Genomic DNA, 12,710 nt, shown 5'->3' on the forward strand with positions numbered 1-12,710 from the left:
AATATGAATGGTCACAGCTCCACTGTCCCTAAGGGCTCCAAACTAGAAGTAACCAAATGCCCATAATTAGTACAATGGATCAACACATCGTGGTGAATTCATACAAGGGAATTAATAAACCAGCAAGAATTAATAAACCAAAAGTCTTTCTACAATATGGAAAATCTTGCAAACACAATATCAAAAGAAAAAAGCAAGACATAAAAGAAAATATAGAATTATTCCATTTCTATAGAGTTAAAAAACAGGCAATACTAATCTATATTGTTTAAAGATGCATAGACAGGCAATAAAACTACCAAGAAAAGCACGGAAATGATTACTACAAAAAGTCTTAAGAATGTTTTCTTCGGGAGAAGAAGAGAAGGCTATAATCAGATCTCCGGACTGGAAGCAGGGGATACTTCTAGGGTGCTGGAAATGTTTTGTTTAATCTTTAATCTTTTTTCCTCTTATAATTCTGATGGTTAATTCATTGTGTCAACTAGCCTAGGTTATGGTGTTCCAGTTGTTTGGTCAAGCAAGCACTGTCCTGATTGTTACAGTAAGGGTATTTCATGGATTTAAATCATCAGTAAGTTGATTGCATCTATGACTGATTACATCCACAATAAACAGAGGAGATTGCTTTTTCATCCATTGGATTCTCATCCAATCAGTTGAAGGTCTTAAAGAGAAAACTGATGATTTTAGTCATCAAAAGGGAGAATTTTCATCTCTACTTCAGCCAGCCAGCTTCTCCTGGAGAATTCATGAAAACCTCATTGGAGCTCCCAATTTGTGGCTTGTCCTATGGAATTTGAACTTGCCAATGCCTGCATGGGCAAATTGCTATATCAAGTCAGTATATCTCATATTATTTATACATATATATATATATATATATATATATATATATATATATATATATATCCATATACCCTGTTGGTTCTGTTTCCCTGGAGAACATTGACTAATACATGAATAGTTCACAATTTGGGTTCACAGTTTTTTGAAAAAGCATTATTCCTAAAACTTAAAATTTTGAAAAGTTGTTGCTTCAATTCAACTTCTTAACTGTAAAGATAGGGAAACTGGAGGTCAAGAAGATTAAGTAAATTGCCCATTTTCCTTTTGCTTAATACGTGGCTCCTGGGTCTTGGGCTCCAATACTTCACTCTCCTAGTTCCCCAAACACCATGCTCAGCCCAAGCTTCTACACTTGTCCTCTCTCCCTTCAAGGAAAGGAATTTTCTACCTGGGGAGGGGAAGATAAGAGGTAGCCTCTCTTCTTCAGTGGTTTAGAGGGGCAATGATCTGGAGGTTTAGAAGGCCTGTCAGTGTCCCTTGAGGGTCTTCAGACTGGCTTGCACCTGACCCATTCCTCTCCCCTTCCCAGCCCCCAACTCCCTCATGGCCAGCCCTCAGCATCTCTGAACTCACTGAGGATCACAGGTGAGGTCCTCACTCTGAGGTCCATAGGAAAGATATATGTACTATACATGCATCCATATGTAGACACATATGCCTACTTGTAAGCCTCTCTTTTTTTTTAAAGATTTATTTTGTATTTATTCTCTGTCTCCCCCGCCCCCAGTTGTCTGGTCTCTGTGTCCTTTCACTGTGTGTTCTTCTGGGACCACTTCTATGTTTATCAGCAGCACCAGGAATCTGTGTTTCTTTTTGTTGCATCATCTTGTTGTGTCAGCTCTCCATGTGTGCAGCACCATTCCTGGGCAGGCTGCACTTTCTTTCGCACTGGATGGCTCTCTTTACAGGGTGCACTCCTTGTGCGTGGGGCTCCCCTTCACGGGGGACACCCCTGCGTGGCATGCACTCTTTACGTGCATCAGCACTGCACATGGGCCAGCTCCACACAGGTCAAGGAGGCCCAGGGTTTGAACCACAGACCTCCCGTGTGGTAGGCAGACGCCCTATCCATTGGGCCAAGTCCGCTTCCCTGTAAGCCTCTCTTAATTACATGTTGTTTTCGTTTCCTAGACTCCTTAAAGCAAATACCATAATATGGTTCCGCTTGAACAATGGGAATTTATTAGCTTACAGTTTTGAGGCCAAGAAAATGTCCAAGTCAAGGCATCATCAAGGCAATATGCTTTTTTCCCAAAGACCAGCTGCTAGTGATCATTGGCTCATCAGCCATATGGCAAGGCACAGGCAGCGTATGCTGGTCTCTCCCTTCTCTTTTGGGTTTTATTGCTTTCAGTTTCTTGTTTCCATGGCTTTCTCTCCCTCTCTCTGTATTCATTCCATTTATAAAGGACTTGAATAATACCATCATGACCCATACTGAATGAGGTAGGTCACAGCTTAACTGAAGTAGCATAATCAAAAGGTCCTACTTACAATGAGTTCATACCCACAGGATTGGATTAAATAAGAACATGTTTTTCTGGGGTACATATGGTTTCAAAACACCACACATATCTATCTGACTTGCCAACTCTACACAGACTATATCTAATATCTAATCTATAGCCTAAACTTACTATACTTTACATATTATGGATGGTTAAAATGAAAATAAAATTTATTAACTACAACTGTTAAATCCTCTGCTTCTGTAAACACTTTTCCACCCTCCTTCCATAAATAATGGAAGTGGCAGGATGAGATTATAGGCTTGTAGTTTGGTCACTGGAGGGGTATCTTCCTGAATACCTACTGCTTCAAGCTGCCCAGTATGTAGTGATTGTATTAATGTCCTGTGGTTTCTGAAACAAATTATTCTAAATTGAGTGGCTTCAAACAACAGAAATTTATTTGCCCACAATTCCAAGGGTGAGGCTAGAAGTCCAAAAAGGTGTCAGCAGGATCATGCTCCCTCTAAAGTTTTAGGGAAGAATCTATTCCATGTCTTTCTCCTAGCTACTGGCAGTTGCTGGTAATCCTTGGGATTCCTTGGGTTGTAGATGCATCACTCTACCTTCTACCTCTTCACATGAACTTCTCTTACGCATCTCTGTGTCCAAATTTTCCCCTCTTAAAAGGACAAGCAGATGTGGATCAAGTAATAGAGCTTCCGCCTACCATATGGGAGGACCTGGGTTCAATCAGGACCTCCTGGTGAAAAGGAAGAAGAGAAAGTATGCCCACATGGCAAGCCAGTGCCCGCACCAGTGCCTACACAAATGCCTACATGATGAGCCAGCACCCACGTTAGTAGCTACGTGGTGAGCGCAAGTCCTGTGCGGTGATCCAGTGCCCTGAGCAAGTAAGCCATGTAGCAAGATGATGATGCAATAAAAAAGAGACAAGGGGAGAGTCAAGGTGAAGTGCAGCAGAAACCAGGAACTGAGATGGTGCAATTGACAGGGAACCTCTCTCCACATCAGGGGTCTCCAGGATCAAATCCCAGTGAATCCTAGAGGAGAGAAAATGAGAAGAGAGGACAGACAGCAAAAAAGGCAGGGCTGGAGGAGGGGAAGGGGAGGGGGAATAAGTAAATAAATAAATCTTTGAAAAAAAAGGATTCCTAGGTGGATCCAAGATGGTGGTAGTAATGGGTTCTCATTGGTTCTGCCTTCCAGTGCAATCCAGAACAAGGCCACCCTATTTTATCAAACAGTTACTACGTGCCACGTGCTTTAAGTACTTGATTTAATCCTCACCACCACCACCACTCTACCACCCTGCCATGAGAATTGGTTGCCATGGTCCTTACTGCTTCTCTCTACACATGAAACAAGCACCTTCTACTTCCCTGGGGTTACACCAATCAATTTCCACCAGAATGATCCTGTAGAAATTAAGGTGGTAAAGCTCATCAGCTCTCGAATCCAGCTCCCTTACAAATACTGCCCTTCTGCAAGCCCAACAAGATAAATCTAGAAAGCAGAAAATCTGGGAGAGGCGCTGAGAGGGGACCAGATTGTCAACACCCCTCTCCAGGTTCTGATGAACAGCAAAAAGAACTGTGACCCTGACAGTGGAACAGAACTACCTCGTAGCTGAGCAGATCACAGAGGATTACATGCCCACTTCATCACTGACAACCTGCCTGTGGCCATCCTGCTAGAGCTGTACTCCAACCACACAGTGACAACAAGAAGGAAAAAAAATGTACTGTTTGACCTTGGCTATTAGCTTGCTTCATGCATGTCAGCAAGATCTACCTACACAGTCACCTCTCATTCATTCTTTACTACCACCAGGAGGACATGGACGAGGATCAAGAGCACACATATCATGTCTGCTTCAAGGTGATTCCCAGAGCATCAGGCTGATGGACCACAAAGCAGAAGAGAAAAGTTCCTATATCCTTCCTGAGGATACTAATTCCATGGCCTGAGAAACTGACCCCGACAAGGAGAATCAGCTGTACTTTACTTATTTGTACACTGGGAGGAAAGTGACATCAAATGGGCCTCTCCTGGGATACTAACCTGACCACAAGTGATGTATGGATCCATTGGTTTTCTGTCTTGGTGGTCTTTTTCCTGCTGGGCATCCTGAGCATTATTATCATTTGGACCCTCCAGAAGGACATAGCCAACTGAAACAAGAAGGATGACATTGAAGACACCAAGGAAGAGGCTGGGTGGAAACTGGTGATATCTTCAGGCCACCCCAGTACTCCATGATCCTCAGCTCCCTGCTGGGCTCAGGCATTCAGCTCTTCTGTATTATCCTCATTGTCATCTTTGTGGCCATGCTTGGGATGCTCTCACCCTCCAGCCAGGGTACTCTCATGACCACGGCCTGCTTCCTTTCCATGTTCATGGGGGTATTTGGTGGATTCTCTGCTGGCTGTCTGTACCACACTCTAAAAGGCCATTGATGGAAGAAAGGAGTATTCTGCATGACAACACTCTATCTGGTGTGGTTTTTTGGATCTGCTCCCTGTTGAATTGCTTCATCTGAGGAAGGCACTCATCGGGAGCAGTCCCTTTCCCCACTGTGGTGGCTCTGCTGTGCATGGGATTTGGAGTCTCCTGCCCCTTGTCTACTTGGGCTACTACATTACCTTCTGCAAGCAGCCACCCCGTGCAACCCCGTGCAACCCCGTGCACACCAAGCAGATTCCCTGGCAGTTCATGCACCAGCAGTGGTGCGTGAACTGATTTGTGACCATTCTCATGGCTGGGATCCTATCCTTCAGCACCATGTTCATTGAACTTTTCTTCATCTTCAGTTCTATTACCTCTTTGGCTTCCTGCTCCTTGTCCTCATCATCCTGGTGGTGTCCTGTCCTCAAATCAGCATCATCATGGTGTACTTCCAGCTGTGTGCGAAGGATTACCACTGGTGGTGGAATTCCCTAGTCTCCAGGGGATCTGCATTCTATGTCCTAGTCTTTGCCATCTTTTCTTTTGTTAACAAGATGGGCATCGCTGAATTCATCCCCTCTCTTCTCTACTTTGGCTACACAGCCTTGATGATTTTGTCCTTCTGGCTTTTCATGGCAGCTCAGCCGACAGTGCACTTTTATGCAGCCTACATATATGTCTGCAAGAGCTATGCTGCTGTGAAGACAGACTAATTGGGATGGACCATGGCCAGGGCCCGTTCCACCCTTGGACAGGAAAGCCACCTGCGTGCAGAGCTACAGGCACAAAAAATTAAAAAACTCCCACTTGTTTGGAAAGTAACTCCTGGCACAGTGTTCCTGGATCCCAGGCTGCATGGTGGGATTGGGAGGGCCTATAGATAAATCTCACAATTTTCTTCATCATCTCATTCCAGTTTTGAGAGGGATGAGTTTTTTGTGTGGGTCTTTTTTTGTTTGTTTTGTTTTCTTTTAAGTGCTAAGAAAGTTCCCTCCAGCAGGAACTCTCTGACCTATTTGTTCAGGTTTATTTTTGGTTTGGAGTTACTTTCTTTAATTTTCTTGACAAATGGATCCAGGCTGGATAAATCCACCGAGATACCGGGTTTTGGTCACTGTCTTCCTCAGTACCTCAGTGCTGTTGGCCATCCCGTGACAACCTGCAAGAGGAAACACTGGGCCTTCTGGGGCTGCAGTGAGGTTTCTGAGGCTCTCACTACCTGTCTTCACCATTGGCACCAGGACAAAGCACAGTGCTCGCCCAGACTTGCATCCTCAGGGCCAGCCAGCCTCTGCCAGCCCCTTTCACTGCTTCTTCTCTCCTCCCCAGCCTCCTCCCAGAGTCGACCAAGGCAGGGGCTCCAGCCAGACCTCCGGGTCATCTTCACAAGAAGAGCAAGTGCAAGTCTACAAGGGAATCCCTTGGATATACTGAGCACCGTGTTCCCTAGGACTGAAAAACCACCCCTGTGCAGAGCAGCAGGGGGTTGCTAGACCAGCAGGGGTGAAGAAAAGAGACTTGGAATGAACTGGCCATGGCATTGTTTTTGTGCCAAGAAACCCTGGACCTGGAGCCAAGTATTTCAGGGCCAAGCACCCACGTGTCTGTGTCTGGGAAGGGTAGCTAAGGCCACTAGGGCCCCCCCACACACACACACATACCTCTAGGACTGCTCCCCAACCCTTCTGCCAGGGGTGGCTGTACTTGCCAGTGTGCTAGTGACAGACTCTCTCCTTCCCCACTTCTGGGGCAGAACAAGGGGACCTCGAGAACTCAGATCCCTCCCGTTAAGGGGCTGGGAGGAGCCCTTCTCTCCCTGACATCCCCAGCCTCGGGGTCCACACCTGGCTTTTTTGGATAGACCCATCCCCTCTACCTCCCGTCTGACTTCTTGCCTCCTCCTTTTTGAGACCCCCAGAAAACTGCTTGTGTGGAGGGAGACGGAAAGTAAGTTCCGGCATTCCTTCCTCAATTCCCAGGAGTAGGCAAGGAGCCCAACCTTCCCAGGTTAGAAAGAAGGAGCTAATGTGGCTGATCTGGCTTCTCCACAATCCCCCATTCTTCCAGACCCCCTGCCTGCCCCAATGCTTGTCACAAATATTTGCTTTTACATTACAAGAGACCAAATGCACCTGGGATTAGGGTTTAAGCAACAGCCACTCACCCTGGCTCCAGACCCTTTGGGACTCCCACCCTAGGACAAAGCTCAGGAGGATGGCTAATCTAGGGGCATCCCTCCATCCCCACATACACATCCTGGATTCTCCCAGCAGTCCCCGCCAGCTCCACAAATCAAACCAGTGAACTTCTCAATCTTGCAGCGCCAAACGGTGTCCACCAAGAATCAGGTTGGAGGAAGAGGAACCTGAGCAGAAGAGGATGATATTGCAGTCTTTTGTTCACTCAAATCTTGGATTTGTTTTTTCCCTAAAAGATTCTCTTTTGGAAGGGAGTAGAGAACTGGACTCCTCACAAAGGGTTCAAGCATCATTGATTTTTTCTGACTTTTTAAATCATCATTATTATTTTTCATTAAAAATGCCTTTTTTTGGTCCAATTGTAAATAAATATACCATTGTCCTGTTTAAATGTTTTAAAAAGGACACCTGTTGTGGATTAAGGCCCAGCCTGATCCAGTCTGACCTCATCTTAACTTGATTACATCTGCAAAGACCCTATTTCCAAATAAGCTCACAGTCATAGGCACCCAGTTAGGACCTCAACGTATCTTTTTGGGAGGACAATTCAGTCCACCACAGAGGTTTTTAAAAATGTTTTTATCCCCTTCCTTTAAGTTGCTGCACCAATGTTCATAGAGGCATTATTCACGATTGTCAAAAGTTGGAAACAACACAGGGGTCTATCAACTGATGAATGGATAAACAAATTGTGGTGTATTTACACAATAGGATATTATGCAGCAGTAAGAAGAAATAAAGTCATGATGCATATGACGACATGGATGGCCCTGGAGGACACTGTATTGAGTGAAGCAAGCCAGATACAAAAAGACAAATAATGTATGATTGCGCTACTATGAACTAAATATATTGTATAAACTCTGGGAATAAATAATTAGAATACAGGTCACCAGAAAATAGACTGAGGGTAGAGAATGGAAAAGTGAGGGTTAATCTGTGCAGAACTGGTAAAAAGGTTATTTGTAAATCTTTGGAAATGAATAGAAATGGTGAAAGTATGTCCTGATGTTTGTAACTAGCATTGCTATTGTATGGGAATGACAGTGGTTAAAAGGGAAAGTCTAAGGTCATGTGTATTACTTGAAGGACAGCTGAAAACTGTAACATGGGACTGTACAAGATAGTAAAACCTCATGTAAAACATGAATATGGGATATATTGCATATATGACTACTTAACAAAATATAAATCCAAATATATTAGACAGAAGGAAAAAGTATAGTAGTTATGTATGGCAGGTAAGGCATAGAGAGATTGAGAGGTGATGAGTTTTGTATGTTTATTTTTTGTTTATTATTATTATTGGAATAATGAAAGTGCTCTGGGTTTGATTGGGGTGATGAATACACAAATATGTGATTGCACCAAATACCATTGATTATACTCTTTGGATGGATTTATTCTTTATTAATATGTAACCAAAAAATTGATTTGTTAAAACAAACAGTTGCTGGGAAAACATCTAGCTAAACTGTTTAGAAAGTAAAGTTATGTGTTAGGGACTTCCACACGAGACATCTGTGGAAGGCATCACATACAGATGTATGTAAAGACATGATTTTCAAGGGTTTACAGGAGTCTGTATTTTTACTAGATTTCTCCAAGTCAGTGTCATTCTTGGATTTTAAAAATTGAAAAGAAATTGAAGAAAAAGAAATCCAGAATCCAGAAGACAGAATCCAGAGAAGTGAATGAAAGGGTAAAAGAAAAAATAAAAAAGTGCTTATCATTTTTAGTTTGGTTGTTCTTGGCAGTTGCACAAATAAGAAAACTGAAAGACAGACCCTGACCTTACAACAGGAATCTCAGCTACTACAAAGATTGCCAAACCCAGCATCCGTTCTACCTGTCAGAGCAATATCCATTACAACAACTTTGCAGGACAATAAAAGAGCCTGGATAGCTCCTGACTGTTCAGCGTGAGGGAATTTAAACTGCCTGTTCAGCATTCACATCACTTCCCTGAAACACGACGGCTTAGTTACAAATACCCATTAAGGTATCTTCATACCAGGACCAGAAATTTCAAACTTGACAAAGCAAGGGTAGAAAAGTGAAACTATGTTCTGGTGCAGTGAGGAATTCTAAGATAATTCTCCTAAAAATGTAATTACAGAAGGGCCAAAACCCCAGGGTGGCTCACAACACTAAGCAGAGAAAAAGTACAAGTAAAAATGTGGGCAGCTTAAGAAAAAATTTTATTTATGAAAATCCAGATAAAGGGACAGAATCCTTCACTCCCTGAACAACTTCTCTCCAAATGAACTTGCTATCACTCTCAAAGAAGCCCATAGATAGGTAGGAGTTTTCCAGAACTGGATAAACAAGAAGGAGGAGTCATTTCATGAAGGACTGGCCATGGTGGTGGGGGACAGGGAGCATTTGTCAAAAGAACAGCAATATTTTCAATCTCCCACCTTATCTGTAGAAGGCCAGTGTAACCGAAAACATCTCAAGTCAAACCCTCTATGTGCCATGTTGGCCCTATGCCAGTACCAGATAGAGCAAAACAAAAGGGGCACTTAATTACTTTTCTCTTCAAAATGACCCCATGCAGCAGGATTTGATTTGCCTCCTGCTCTGCACCTTCCACAGTATGAATTCATTTTGTTGAAATTCCAGAACGTATCACTTCTTTAGATAGCATTCCCAAGGAATGGGCTCTCTCGTCCTCTACTCTGTTTCTTCGCTGTATCCTCTCCATGCCTCGTGGTGCCATGGGAGCCCAGCTCTCCAACCACAGCAGCCCACACTGAGTGTCTCCTATTTGCTGCGTGCATCACTAGCTGTGACCCAATTCCACAGAGCACTGGAGTGCGGTTTCACGGCTCCCCAACCAGACTTGTTTCCCCAACTTGTTTCCCTGACTTGTTTCCCCAACCAGATTCTAAGGTCTTGGAAGACAGTGAGTAACTTTCCTGGACTTTGTTATCCATCCTCTACCAGAGTGCTGTATGTGCACAAACCTTGCCAGGGATTCATTCACTCCAAGTTATCTTCCCCTCCATAGCTCAGGATCATCACCCAGACAAAAATTCCTTCACGTTGTTAAGGCACCATTCATCACACAGCCACAGCTTCCCCTCTCTCTGTTGCTTCAGGAGCTTCTCATTCTCTGTTTTGCTTTAGGCAAAGAGTGGAGAAATTAAAGTCACCTCCAGGTCAGTGAGTATGCATTTTATGGAAACGTGGCTCTCAGTGCTAGAATGCAGGTCAAGTGACCACTAAACTTTAACCCATCATGATGGTAACAAACTTCATGTCATCCTGGGTGATAGACAAGGGCAAGACTGCTATGAATAACAATATTCATAACAGATTGAAGCTTTCACAGCAATTTGGAACTAGGCTCTCAAATCTTCCAACAGTATCGTGTGTTCTGCTACAATGAGATGTTTAGATTCCTAAAACTAACCTGTATAATAAAAATTTGTGATGGTCAGTCATTTTAGTGAAGGGAGAAGGTGATTGGGGTTAAAATTAAAGAGTTTTCAGGCATAATAACCAATATTAGAGGAGTTTTATAGTTATATGTAAACATTATCATAACCTAAAATGTATGTATGTTGCCTTTTTTTAATAGGTACTATGGATTGAATTTAGGACCTCATACATGAGAAGCTGGCACTCAACCACTGAGCTACATCTGTTCCCCTTTTAGTGTTTTTTGTTTTTTGTTTTTGTTGTTTGCTAGAATGGTTTTTTTTTTAAAGATCTATTTTATTTGTTTCTCTCCCCTTCCCTCCGCTCCCTGTTGTCTGTTCTCTGTGTCCACTTGCACCCTTGGTGGCACTGGGAAACTGTGTCTCTTTTTCATTGCATCATCTTGCTGCATCAGCTCTTCGTGTGTGCGGTGCCACTCCTGGGCGGGCTGCACTTTTTTCACGTGGGGCAGCTCTCCTTGCAGGGCACATTCCTTGCACGTGGGGCACCCCCACTCAAGGGTGCCCCTGTATGGCATGGCACTCCTTGAGTACAGCAGTTCTGCATGTGGGCCAGCTCACCACATGGGTATCGAACCCTGGCCCTCCCATATGATAGGCAGACACTCTATCAGTTAAGCCATGTTGCTTCATGCTAAAATGTATTTATCTGCGAATCAAAGTTTGCAAAACAAACCCAAATGCTCCAGTCCACACACCCAGCAATCTTGCAGTCTCCTCCATCACCTTTTGCTTTTATTTTGTGACTTTGTTTGTTGAACCCCCAATCTCAAACCAAACAGCAAAGGAATATAAGGGCAGAGCAGCTCACCAAGCAGACAAACCAGAAGCATCTTCCTCAGTTTGGCAGGCCCAGAGCATTTCTCTTCCTCCTTGGGGTCCTTGTCCTCTGCTCACCCACCACAAGCAAAAGCAGTTGCCTAATGCAAAATGCTCCTTAATTAACAGAACACCTCAATCTAACTTCCATTATGAAAATCCCACTGTTGGAGAAATGGCTGAACTCTAGGCTCAAAATTAAATTTGGACTTTTCACATCAATCACTAACTTCCTGGGCCATACCTGCATTTTAAGTGATAATGAGAGGTATGTGACTATGGAAACATTAGCCTTCTCCACTCCACCCTTGGCCTGCAGTTTCAATTCCCCCCAATGCAGGAAAATGACAATTAACAAAACCAAAAAACCCAGTAGGAAAGACCTGATATGACTCCTCAAGGTACAACCATGCCTCCACTGTAGGAATGAAACCAGAGGGGAGAATCTCTTCCTCCATACCTTCAGGAAAGCTCTGCCTGGTCATGTGGCTCATTTGGATATAGATTCTTAAATGAATGTCAACAATAATGATCCTGAGGATGGTAAGAACAAAAATCCAGTAAAAAAATCAAGGAATCTTTTTCATCTTCTACAGAACCCACCAAATGCATCCTAACTGAGTGGGTGAAAAAGACTTACTTCCATGTCACCAGTTGTGAGCTTATCAGGGATTTTGACTAGAAAGTTCACACAAGTTTTCTGATTGACTCATTCTAAGTTATACCGAGGCTTTGGGAAAGTCAAACTTGCTTATTACTATCATCATGACCATGACTCAAGTGTTTTACATGGATGATACAGTTTATCCCTACAACAACATTGTGAGGAGTAGGCCCATTTTACAGATGAGGAAACTGAGGCTTAGGGAAGTTGACTATCTTGCTCAAGAGTGTGTGGCCTGGGAAACTTAGTGGAATCAGGATTCAAGCCCAGGTACTCTGATAACTGGGCTTAACCACTACCAGCACTCTGACTCTCCCATAAAGGCATGAGGACAAGAGGTAGAAAGAACGACTGGTGATTACTCAGCCAACATTATGTAAAGGATGCTTCTGGTGCCCATCTCACATCCCCTCAGCCCACTTCTGATCTCAGCCACAGCTTTGGCGGATAGGTCCATGTAAGCGCAGGGTAATTTTCTGCTTTTCTGTCTCTAGACCCTTTCTGTAGGTGCAGTTGCCCCCTCAGTTTGCATTCAAACTAGCTTGGAAGTTCACAGCCGGAGGGGCATGAGAACCAGTGGACAATTCTGGAGATACTTCAAATTGAATTCCATTGTCCACAAAACAGTCTTGATGGCCTATCCTCACATGGGTTTTTTCTCCTTTCCTGCTATACTCTCCCCACTCCCTCAGAGGTATCTTAAGATCATCTAAAAAACAACAAACAAACAAACAAACAAAAATATACCCTTATTTGAAACTTAGATCTTTAGATTTTCTCTGTTCTCTCAGGCTTGCTTTTGGGGAAACCAAAATTC

At 43.5% G+C, this 12,710-nt stretch overlaps 1 long non-coding RNA gene and 1 pseudogene across 1 annotated transcript in view; one reads left to right on the plus strand and one right to left on the minus strand.

Moving 5' to 3' along the window:
* The window catches only part of LOC111764228 (uncharacterized), a 74,669-nt gene that overhangs the window by 37,257 nt on the left and 24,702 nt on the right, over positions 1-12,710 (minus strand). The window lies entirely within an intron of this gene.
* On the plus strand, positions 3,086-5,479 carry LOC101446518 (transmembrane 9 superfamily member 4 pseudogene; annotated as a pseudogene).

The sequence above is a fragment of the Dasypus novemcinctus genome, chromosome 2 (assembly GCF_030445035.2).
Source record: "Dasypus novemcinctus isolate mDasNov1 chromosome 2, mDasNov1.1.hap2, whole genome shotgun sequence".
NCBI lineage: Eukaryota > Metazoa > Chordata > Mammalia > Cingulata > Dasypodidae > Dasypus > Dasypus novemcinctus.